The sequence below is a fragment of the Triticum urartu genome, chromosome 5 (genome assembly GCF_003073215.2).
Source record: "Triticum urartu cultivar G1812 chromosome 5, Tu2.1, whole genome shotgun sequence".
NCBI lineage: Eukaryota > Viridiplantae > Streptophyta > Magnoliopsida > Poales > Poaceae > Triticum > Triticum urartu.
Window position 1 is genome coordinate 651,542,011 of NC_053026.1, and position 11,871 is coordinate 651,553,881.

Sequence of the window (11,871 nt, forward strand, 5' to 3'; positions counted from 1 at the left end):
TTCTACAACATGGCATTGAAGCAAGAGGCTGCTCAAATGAAGTGTGATGCTTCCAAGAAGCGAGTCAGAGATGCTACTCCTTCTTCCTCTACTCAAGTGGCCAAGTAGCAAAAGTATTGGCTTCCTCCTCCTCCATTCTGTCAGCCGTATCAGAAGAGCAAAGGTGGCAGTGGATCTTCCCACCCACCCAAACCTGGCTTTCAGAACAAGACTTCGTCTCAAGCTCCAAGATCGAGTGCTCTGTATCACCGTCCGCTTTCAGAGGTCACGTGCAACAAGTGCCAACAGAAGGGTCACTATGGCAACAAATGCTTCAATCAGAGGCGTCTCCCTCCTCCTCCTCCTGTGAGATCGGCAAGTACAGCTGTGGTCATGCATAACCCCAAGAACGCCAAGGTCAACTTGCTGAATGCAGCTCGAGCAGAGGACTCGTCAGATGTCATCATGGGTAACTTTCCAGTTAACTCTTTTCCCGCAAAAGTTCTTTTTGACACTGGTGCATCACATTGTTTCATGTCAAGATCATTTGTTTTTCAAGCATGACTTCGTTTCGCAAATGTTGGGTAAACCTATGGGAGTGGTTTCTCTGGCTAAGTCTATGAGGGCTACTTCAATAGTCCCGGATGTTTCTATCATGATGGGTGATTTCAAGTTTCTGGCTTCTCCAATGGTCCTTGGTAACTCGGATATTGATCTTATTCTCGGAATGGATTGGCTTTCTAAGCACAAGGCTCAGCTTGATTGTGCTGCCAGGCAGATTCAACTGACTCATTCGTCTAAGGATGTAATTGTCTTTGCCGCTAATGACGATACAATCCGTCTGTTTTCTCTCAATGAGAAGGGTGAACTGGATGCCATCTCGCAAATTCCAGTCGTTTGCGAATATCAAGACGTCTTTCCAGAAGAGCTTCTAGGAATGCCTCCGCACCGGCCAGTTGAATTCGTCATCGATCTTGAGCCTGGCACGGAACCAGTGTGCAAACGTCCTTACAAGCTCGGACCTGAAGAGTTGAAGGAGCTGAAGAAGCAACTCGATATTCAAGAGCGAATGGGTCTCATCCGACCTAGTTCCTCTCCGTGGGGTTGTGGTGTTCTTTTTGTAAAGAAGAAGGATGGAACGGACCGACTTTGTGTTGACTACCGTCCATTGAACAAGAAGACTATCAAGAACAAATACCCACTTCCCAACATCAACGAGCTATTCGAACAACTCAAAGGTGCCCAAGTATTCTCCAAGCTTGATCTCCGCATGGGTTATCACCAGATTCGAATCCGTGAGCAAGATATTCCCAAGACGGCTTTCAGGACAAGCTATGGTTCATATGAATACACTGTCATGTCTTTTGGCCTCGTCAACGCTCCTCCGACTTTCTCTCGCATGATGAACTTCATCTTCAACGCCTACACCAATGACTTTGTTTTGTTCGACGCTATCTCGACGACAGGAAGATCATGCCAAGCACTTGCGTTTGGTACTCGATAAGCTCAGGGAACATCAGTTCTATGCCAAGTTCTCAAAGTGCGAATTTTGGCTCGAGGAGGTTCTTTATCTTGGGCATATCATCTCTGCCAAGGGCATTGCGGTGAATCCTGAGAAGGTGTCTGCAATTGTGAATTGGGAACCACCTCAGAACGTGAAGCAACTCCGTAGCTTCCTCGGTCTCGCAAGCTACTGTCGAAGGTTCGTTGAGAACTTTTCAAAGATTGCGAAGCCTCTTTCAAATCTTCTCCAGAAGCACGTCAAGTACGTTTGGTCTCCGGAATGTGACATCGCTTTCAACACTTTGAAAGAGAAATTGGTCACTGCTCCAGTTCTGACTCCTCCTGATGAATCCAAACCGTTCGAGGTCTTCTGCAATGCCTCTCTTCAAGGTCTTGGTGCAGTGTTGATGCAAGAGAAGAAAGTTGTGGCTTATACCTCTCGCCAGTTGAAGCCCAATGAGAAGAACTACCCCACTCATGACCTCGAGTTGGCGGCAGTTGTGCATGCTCTTTTGACTTGGAGACATCTCGTATTGGGAAGAAAAGTGGACATCTTCCACTGACCACAAGAGTCTCAGTACATCTTCACTCAGCCTAATCTCAACCTCAGGCAGACTCGATGGGTCGAAATGATTCAAGAGTATAATCCAAGTATCGAGTATACTCCAGGCAAGGCCAATGTGATTGCTGACGCATTGAGCAGGAAGGCTTATTGCAACAGTCTGATTCTCAAGCCTTATCAACCCGAGCTTTGTGAAGCTTTCCGCAAACTTAATCTGCAAGTTGTTCCTCAAGGTTTCCTCGCCAACCTTCAAGTCTCTCCTACCTTGGAAGACTAGATTCGCGAGCTCAACTTCTTGATGCTATGGTGAAGAAGGTGAACATTGGGATTGCCAAGAGCCAACCCCCAAGTACAAGTGCTACCGCCTTGACAAGTATACTCTCTTCTTCGAGGATCGTATTGTTGTGCCCAAAGGTGATCTTCGTAAAGTGATCATGAACGAGGCTCACAATTCACTCCTATCCATCCACCCTGGGAGCACGAAGATGTATCAGGACCTCAAGAAGGCTTATTGGTGGACTCGAATGAAGCGCGAGATTGCTCAGTTCGTGAATGAATGTGATGTCTGCAGAAGAGTGAAGGCAGAACACCAAAGGCCAGCTGGTCTCCTCCAACCTCTTGCCATTCCAGAATGTAAGTTTGACCACATTGAGATGGACTTCGTGACTGGGTTTCCAAAGTCCAGACGTGGCAATGATGCTATATTCGTTGTCATCGACAAACTCACTAAAGTGGCTCGCTTTCTTCCTATCAAAGAGTCTATCACTGTAGCTCAATTGGCGGAGCTGTATACCTCTCGGATTGTCTCGTTGCACGGTATCCCACAGGTGATCACTTCAAACCGTGGAAGCATTTTTACCTCCGAGTTTTGGGATTCTTTTCAGAAGGCCATGGGCACCAACATCCGCTTCAGCACAGCTTTCCATCCTCAAACTAGTGGTCAAGTCGAGCGTGTCAACCAGATTCTTGAAGATATGCTCAGGGCTTGTGTGATCTCCTTCAGCATGAAGTGGGAAGATTGTCTTCCATATGCTGAATTCTCCTACAACAACAGTTTTCAAGCAAGTTCGGGCAAGGCCCCATTCGAAATTCTGTATGGCAGGAAGTGCCGTACCCCTCTCAACTGGTCTGAAACCGGTGAACGACAACTTCTGGGAAATGACTTAATCACAGAGACAGAGGAAATGTGCAAAGTCATTCGAGATAACCTCAAAGCAGCGCAATTGCGCCAGAAGAGCTAGTATGATAGTAAGCACCGTGATTTGGCCTTCGAGATCGGAGATCATATTTACCTCCGCGTCTCTCCAATGAAAGGTACTCGTCGCTTCGGTATCAAAGGGAAGCTTGCCCCTAGATACGTGGGACCTTTCAAGATCGTCAGCAAGAGAGGTGATCTCGCCTATCAACTCGAGCTTCCTTCAAACTTTGCAAATGTGCATGACGTGTTCCATGTCTCTCAGCTCCGCAAGTGCTTCAAGACTCCTGAACGCACCGTCAACTTCGAAGACATTGAGCTCCAAGAAGATCTCTCTTATCGTGAGCACCCCGTTGCTATTCTTGTAGAGACTGAACGCAAGACTCGCAATAAGTCAATCAAATTCCTCAAAGTCAAGTGGTCACACCATTCCGACCGTGAAGCCACCTGGGAACGCAAGGATCACCTCCGTTCTGAGTGTCCGGCGTTCTTTCAGCCCTAGATCTCAGGTCAAGATCCTTTCGTAGTGGTGGAGTGTTGTAACACCCCGGATATGATTTACCTAATATGTAATCCAACTCTTACCGTTTCCGGCGTTAAGTTATTTTATTTCCTCGGGTTCAGATTTTTGTCTCCGTGTGTTGTTGTTGTTGCCATGCATCTCATATCATGTCATCATGTGCATTGCATTTGCATACGTGTTCGTCTCAGGCATCCGAGCATTTTCTCCGTTGTCCGTTTTGCATTCAGGCGCTCCGTTCTCCTCCGGTGGTCATTTCTACCTTCTTTTCGTGTGTGGGGGTTAAACGTTTCCGGATTGGACCGATACTTGTCAAGCAGCCTTGGTTTACTACCAGTAGACCGCCTGTCAAGTTTCGTACCATTTGGACTTCGTTTGATGCTCCAACGGTTAACCGAGGGACCGGAAAGGCCTCGTGTGTGTTGCAGACCAACACCCCTCCAATTTGGCCCAAAACCCACCAAAACCCTCTCCATCATCTAGAGCGTTGGATCACGATCGCGTGGCCGAAAACCGCACCTCATTTGGACACTCCTAGCTCCCTCTATGCCTATAAATAGCCCCCCTCCGAAATCCATGGGTCCTTCTTCCCCAAACCCTAAAAATCGCCTCGCGCCGCGCCGGACACGTCCGGTCCGGCCGGACAAAGCGTGCCGCCGCCACCCGACGAATCCCCGCGCGCCACGTGTCGCCGTGCCGCCGGCCCGCCGAGCCCGGGGCAGGCCCCCGCGGCCCGGGTCCTCCCCGCCGCCTCCTCGCTCCATGCTTATTTGAACCTGTTAATGGATGAATTAGCCATAGCTCAGTGTTCATCTTTTTTTAAGCATTATGAATGGATCCCTGCCATGTATTTTGTTGCCATGTTTGGGTGTTGTAGCATGTTTAACTTGTTGCATTTAGATGGCTACTTGCTGTATATCGCAGACCGGTGCCATATTTGAATTGCTTGCCATTTCCAAACCGTGTCCCCGATTCCGGTGTTATTTATATCGATTTCAACCGAAATCACCTCACCTTTCCAGTGGCACACTTGGATTTCCATGTTGAGGCCAGGTTCTTTCATTCCTTGTCAAATCTTGCATATGCATCACATATCGCATCCCGCATAGCATACCATGTTTGCATCATATTGTTTGAGCTTTGCACGTGGTTGATTGCGTTCCTTTTGCTTGTTTGTCTTGTTTGGGTAGAGCTGGGAGACGAGTTCGCTAACGAGGAGCCCGTTGAGTTTGCTTTCGAGGATCCAGTCAACTCTGACAACTTTGCAGGCAAGATGATCATACCCTCGAAATCACTTCTATCTTTGCTTTGCTAGATGCTCGCTCTTTTGCTATGCCTATGCTACGATGCCTACCACTTGTTTATCATGCCTCCCAAATTGCCATGTCAAACCTATAACCCACCATGTCCTAGCAAACCGTTGATTGGCTATGTTACCGCTTTGTTCAGCCCTCTTATAGCGTTGCTAGTTGCAGGTGAAGATTTGAGACCGTTCCTTCTTGGAACATTATTTTTCTTGTTGGGATATCATTATATTATCTTGTTATCTTAATGCGTCTATATACTTGGTAAAGGGTGGAAGGCTCGGCCTCTCGCCTAGTGTTTTGTTCCACTCTTGCCGCCCTAGTTTCCGTCATATCGGTGTTATGTTCCCGGATTTTGCGTTCCTTACGCGGTTGGGTGATAATGGGAACCCCTTGACAGTCCGCCTTGAATAAAACTCCTCCAGCAATGCCCAACCTTGGTTTTACCATTTGCCACCTAGCCTTTTCCCTTGGGTTTCGCGGACTCAAGGGTCATCTTTATTTTAAAACCCCCGGGCCAGTGCTTCTCTAAGCGTTGGTCCAACCTAGAGCACCGTGCGGGGCCGTCCCTTGGCAACTTGGGTTACGTTGGCTCCCGTACGCTTAGCTTATCCAGTGTGCCCTGAGAACGAGATATGTGCAGCTCCTATCGGGATTTGTCGGCACATTCGGGCGGTGTTGCTGGACTTGTTTTACCATTGTCGGAGTTGTCTTGTAGAACCGGGATGCCGAGTCTGATCGGAATGTCTCGAGAGAAGGTATATCCTTCGTTGACCGTGAGAGCTTGTCATGGGCTAAGTTGGGACTCCCCTGCAGGGATTTGAACTTTCGAAAGCCGTTCCCGCGGTTATGGGCAAATGGGAATTTGTTAATGTCCGGTTGTAGATAACTTGAACCTTAACTTAATTAAAATGAATCAACGGTGTGTGTTACCGTGATGGTCTCTTCTCAACGGAGTCCGGGAAGTGAACACGGTGTTGGAGTAATGCTTGCCGCAGGATGTTCTCTAGTTCTTCGTTCGCGCTTTGCCTTCTCTTCTCGCTCTCTTTTGTGAACATGTTAGCCACCATATATGCTAGTCGCTTGCTGTAGCTCCACATATTACCTTACCTTACCTATAAGCTTAAATAGTCTTCATCGTGAGGGTGCGAGATTGCTGAGTCCCTGTGGCTCACAGATTACTTCCAAACCAGATGCAGGGCCTGATGACTCTGTTCCAGATGACGCGCTTGAGCTCAAGTGGGAGTTCGATGAAGCTTCCCGTCGTTACTATGTGTCTTTCCCTGATGATCAGTAGTGGTGCCCAGTTGGGGCGATCGGGACCGTGTCGCATGTTGGGTTGATCTTTTATTTTGGCACCGTAGTCGGGCCATGAGTGATTGGATGATGTAATGCTATTTATGTACTTTGTTTGACGTGGCGAGTGTAAGACAACTATGTATCTTTCCCTTTTATTATCTATATTACATGGGATATTGTGAAGATTACCTTACTTGCGACATTGCTTTCAATGCGGTTATGCCTCTAAGTCGTGCTTCGACACGTAGGAGATATAGCCGCATCGAGGACGTTACACAATCCCTGCAGCATTACCTTGTCTAGCAAAAGACCTCTCCTCCCAACGACACGACTTTGAGGAGAAGACATTCAAGATGCATGTAGATGGCGGCCATTCATATTTGTCCACCAAAGGGTCTACATAATCCTCAGGACCTCGGTAGCCACGGTCTCTGGGCTGACAAGGCCTCGGGGGCAGACAAGGGACCCTGAACACCTGGTAGTGAGGCGACAAGGTGGGATCGAAAGCTAGATACCGACCGAAAACACGGCTCATCCCCATGGGGTCGATGAAGGGCATGAGCGGAGGCAAAGGATCCCAGCATCGCGTGGCAGGGTTGACCACGCACTCGCTGGTCAAGAGCAGACCATTACAATGCTCGAAGACGGAGTAGTCCTCCTCCTCATAGGGATCGTCCTCGATGGGAGGCAAGAAGTCGAGCTTGGGGTTGATCTTCTTGCAAGAGGAGGAGGGACGGGAGAAGAACTCTGAGAACGTGTGGCAGTTGAAGTGCATCAAGATGCCGGCGAGCGAAAGCGGGAGCAGGTCTACGCGCAGGAGGCGGCGCTCGTCGACGGCGCGGCACCAGGCCTTGCTGACGCACCGCGATACGGCGAGGCAGCGCGGTGGGAGAGGGCGGAGAACGTCGGCCAGCACGTCGTCGGGTAGGTCGCCGCAATCTCGCTGCCGCAGGCGGCGCTCCATGGAGCGATCCGACCCGTATCAGGCTTCGCTACGCAGACGATCGATCTCCCGTTGGATGGATGGATGGATCGGATCGGATCGTTTATGCATATTCTAAGGTTGTGCAGGAAGCCAGCCGGCATGGTACACAAGGTTAAAAAAAGCTAGAGTCCACTTCTCCCACAGTCTACAACAAGTACAATGTCTTTTTTTCATGGTAATATGTGTCTTATTTATAGGGAAATGTTTTTTATCGGCAGACCGGCCGAAGTTTCGGCTGGTCGTGTCGTTCGCTCCCGCGCGCCTAGCACACCCAGCAATACCACGGAGCCACGCGTCCTTGCGAGCCCATATGTACCGCTTCGCCTTTTTCCTATCTTCTTCTTCCTCTCAGGAACTCTCTCTCTCTCCCAATGTGGGCAGCCATGGCCGCGCTCCTCCTCTCGCTCCGGTGCGCGTCTCCATTGCCGGGCACTCTCCTCTCCTTTTTTTTCCCATGCTTGCCGCCGTGGCCTCCTCCTTCTCCTCCACCCCTCCCCCATGATCATGGCTTCCGGTGAGCTCCGAGCCGCGCCAACCCTCGATGATTCAAGGTAGGAGACTAGAGGGGAGGAGCTGCAATGGCAGAGACGAGGGGCTAGATGGGGCGATGCAGGGTGTTGATGGAGCTACTGCATCCGCAAGATCGAACCGGCGACCGGGGTGACCACAGGAGATGCTGCAACTGGGGACGACGGGGTGCTACCACGGAGATGTCAATGTGTTGCAACCCTGCGGCGGCCGGGGTGCGCGACAGCGATGACCGAGGTGACCGCGGACTGCAACCACAGATTTTCTGTCGCCGATAGCCGTTTGAAGCTTTTCCCATATATGGTTGAAGCTTTTTCTGTCAACGTTGGCAACTTTTCTCTGGTTTGCAGTGTCTGGTTGGAGCTTTTTTTCCAACGGTTGAAGCTGTTTTCATACACGGTTGAAGCTTTTTTCATCCACGATCGAAACTTTTCTGTAAACGATTTGAAACTTTTTTCATTCTTGAGCGGGGCTTGATTGAAGCTCTCTCTATCATTTGGTTGAAACTTTTTCAATCTAAGGTTGAAGCATTTGTGCGAGCGGTTGCATCTCCCCCTGATTCACAGTGCCGGTTGAAGCTTTTCCATATAGAGGTTGAAGCTTTTCCATCTAGGGGTTGAATCTTTTTTTCAGCGTTTGCAACACAGGGGGCTTGCGACGGTTTTTCAATGGTGTTGATTGACTGGGTGGCCGTCGTCGTCGGCTGCAGCGAGCATCAACGGCGAGGGGCAGCGGCGGAGCTACACCTGTCGCCGTGGAAGGCTGCAACGGCTACATCGAGAGCTGCAATGGCAGGCCAATCTTAGAAAAGCTTCAACGTCGACGAAGACAGCCGACGAGGGTGGGGACTGGCGACTAGGATGGCCATCCGGCGAGGATGGGGACTAGCGAACAAGGACGAACGGCGAGGGTGGGGACCGGCGACGAGGACGGTCACCAGAGGGGACTGGAGGCGCGGCGACGAGGACACCGAGCAGGAGCTACAGATCTAACCCGAGGTAGAAGAAGCCCAGGACGAATCGGTTTTTTTGCTGCATCCAATGGCCAAGCAGGCTCGCATCCAAGGGCTGGGGAAGGACCGACCAAAACTTTCGGCCAGTGAGTCGACGCCTAGCATCGCCCTTATTTATATCATACGAAACATTGTATAAATCATGTACATACCAACCTGACAAAACTAAACAAATAGCAGAATGCTAGCCTTTGCATAAAGGAAAGAAACACCAGCCAAGAATTAAACTACGAACAAGACTGAAGACAACTCTGAGCTTGACACCAACACCCGTCACCTGCCTTTGAAACCACCACAACAACCACCAAAGAAAAAACTAAAGGATCGCCTCCACACCCGAGCTTGATGCGGCTCCATCGCTGATATGCAGCTTTGCGGATCTCCAAGGTGGCTGCCATAGGCGAAATCATTACCGTTGAACGAATCAGACCGGGAGCAGCAAGGGTAAAAGGCCGGGAGACATGACAGGACATGCCATCCAACCATCCCCAGCGTGCAAGGGCAGGATCCAATCCAAGCACAACCGGAGATACTGAATGTATCTTGGAGCACCACAAGAGACAACAATTAAGCCTATGAAAGAAACAACACATCCCAGCTTTCACAAATTGACAAAATGGTCAATAGCCTGTCACCCTTCGTGGACGAGCCCCCAAGGAAGCTGCGCTCCTGCCTCCTGGGCTCCGCCGCCTATCTCCAAACACTCAATCCTCGCCGACGCCACGGCTTGCCTGAAGGCCGATGGAAAGGAGAGCATGTCTGGAAGACCTGGGTAGATCATTGACTTGCGTCGGTGTTACTTTTTTTTGAACAAAGCAAGGCACCCAGAGGGTGCCCAATTTCATTTCCAGCATTGACCATAGTACAGGAGATATTACATTGGCCTAAAGATTAGAAGAGGAGAACAGCCAAAACAGAGTTGCTGGAGGAAGAAGCAAAGATAGGTTGAAAGGAGATCAACCAGATGAACATCTACTAGCTTAGAAAGAAAAGAAGAAACATAGGGAGTGCTAAAGATACATAAAGTCCTTCACATAGAGACCATCTGATCAAAAGGAAGCACATGTAGCGCAGAGTGACAAGTGATCTCTCAGAGAAATAGCGAATCTTCGTCCTGTTAAATGTGATAGCATCCTGAGAATATCTTTTGGAAAGAAAAGTCATAGAGATTTTAATCTGCAAAATTAGTACAGGATATTAGAAGCAGTACACCTTATGTAGATGAAAACCTGAAAGAGCAATGTTCTGCAAGGAAGAAATAACAGGGCAAGGAGCATTTGTATGGGAATTATGGGAACAGTCCATAAGCGCTCCGTAGTTGTTCTGAAAGACCTGCTTGGCAAGATTATGAGCCACCCCATTGTTATTCCTAGAAATATGAAAAATCTGAGCCTGCATATGAGACGTTAAGTTGAGAATATCAGCTAGATTTTTCCTAATATTCCAGGGCGCAGCAGAATGCAAGAAGTTCCTGGCAGCAATCACAGAAGCAAGTGTAAGACAATCTGTTAAGAAGACAGGATGTTGAATCTGCAGAATGTTCGTCAGATGTGATGCAAACTCCAGTGCAAGCACTTCTGCATGGAGAGGACTTGTTGTTGGCAGAGCTGAGGCTTGGACCTGAATGTTTATTTCTCCTTGGGATAAAGGAAGACAGAAATACACCCCAATGCCTGTTCGAGGCTGCCCATAGTAAATGCCTAGAACTTTTTTAGTTTTAAAAGCAGCATCAGTGTAGATTTTTGGACCTTTCAGGAGCATAACAGACTTAATGGTGCTACCTTGAGGGGGGAAATGTTGCAACACATTCTGGTTGTTGAGGTTATTAGGTTTGCTCAAATCTAGCAGGGAATCATTTTGCAAGTAATGATCCAAGGCAGCAGCTAAAATATGAACCTGGTAAGGTTGGTGCTTCTTACGCTCAAACAGGAAGTCGTTTCTAATTTTCCACATGCACCATAAGAAATTAAGAATATTTTTTAAAGAAGCATGAGGGTGATTAAAGGAGAGAAGACGAGCAATAACCAAATGCATAGAATTGAGGCCCTGAACTATAGCATGTGATCTAATAAACCAGGGCTTAGAGAACCAGGCTGCCCTAGCAAAGTCACAAAGGAAAAAAAGATGCAAATCATCCTCCTGCATGCCACATCTGGAGCAAATCTGAGAAATATGAACAGAAAAATGACCTGCTCTCATACCTGTTGGCAGAGCTCTTCTCAACAGTCTCCAAGCGAAAGTTTGAACCTTTGGCAATAGGTTTTTATCACGCCAAATAGTCGTAAGCAAGTTCTTGACCTCCGAGGACACCTGCATTGGAGCTGTAACAGAATTGTTGTGTATCTCCTGCAAACAAAGCTTGTAAGCAGATTTAGGAGAACAAAAGCCATTAGTGGCCAAAGGCCAGCAAAGAGGATCGTCGATGTCGTCGTGAATAATGTCTATAGCAACCACCTAAGAAGCAAAAGTTTGATCAAACAGATTAAAAATAGGGTCATGGTTCCAAGCTTTCTGTCCTGGGAGCCACAGGTCATTAACCAAAGAAGGATAAACAAATCCTGTGGTTTGAGGAATAAGAAAATCATGAATAGATCTCCAAAGAGGACACCAAGGCATGCTCCATAAAGAAATGTTGCCTTTAGTAAGGTGATAGAAGGCATGCTGAGTAAGCCTGGGAAGCATTTTTAAAATTGAAGCCCAAAAACCAGACTTAGGAGGAGAAGAAGTTGCCCTCCAGATTGTAGTAGTAGGGAAATACTTAGCCCGAAGAATACAGTATAAGTGAGAAGAGGGGTTGTTTGCTAACCTCCAAGCTGCCGCAATGATGAGACTTTCATTGATGGCTTTAAGATTTCTAATCCCTAGACCTCCTTCTTCTTTTGAATTTGCTATATCTTTCCAAGCTCTGAGACACAGTCCTTTCCTTGAGCCATCTTCCCTAATACCTGTCCACCAAAAAGTTCTAATGATAGTTGTGAGCTTAG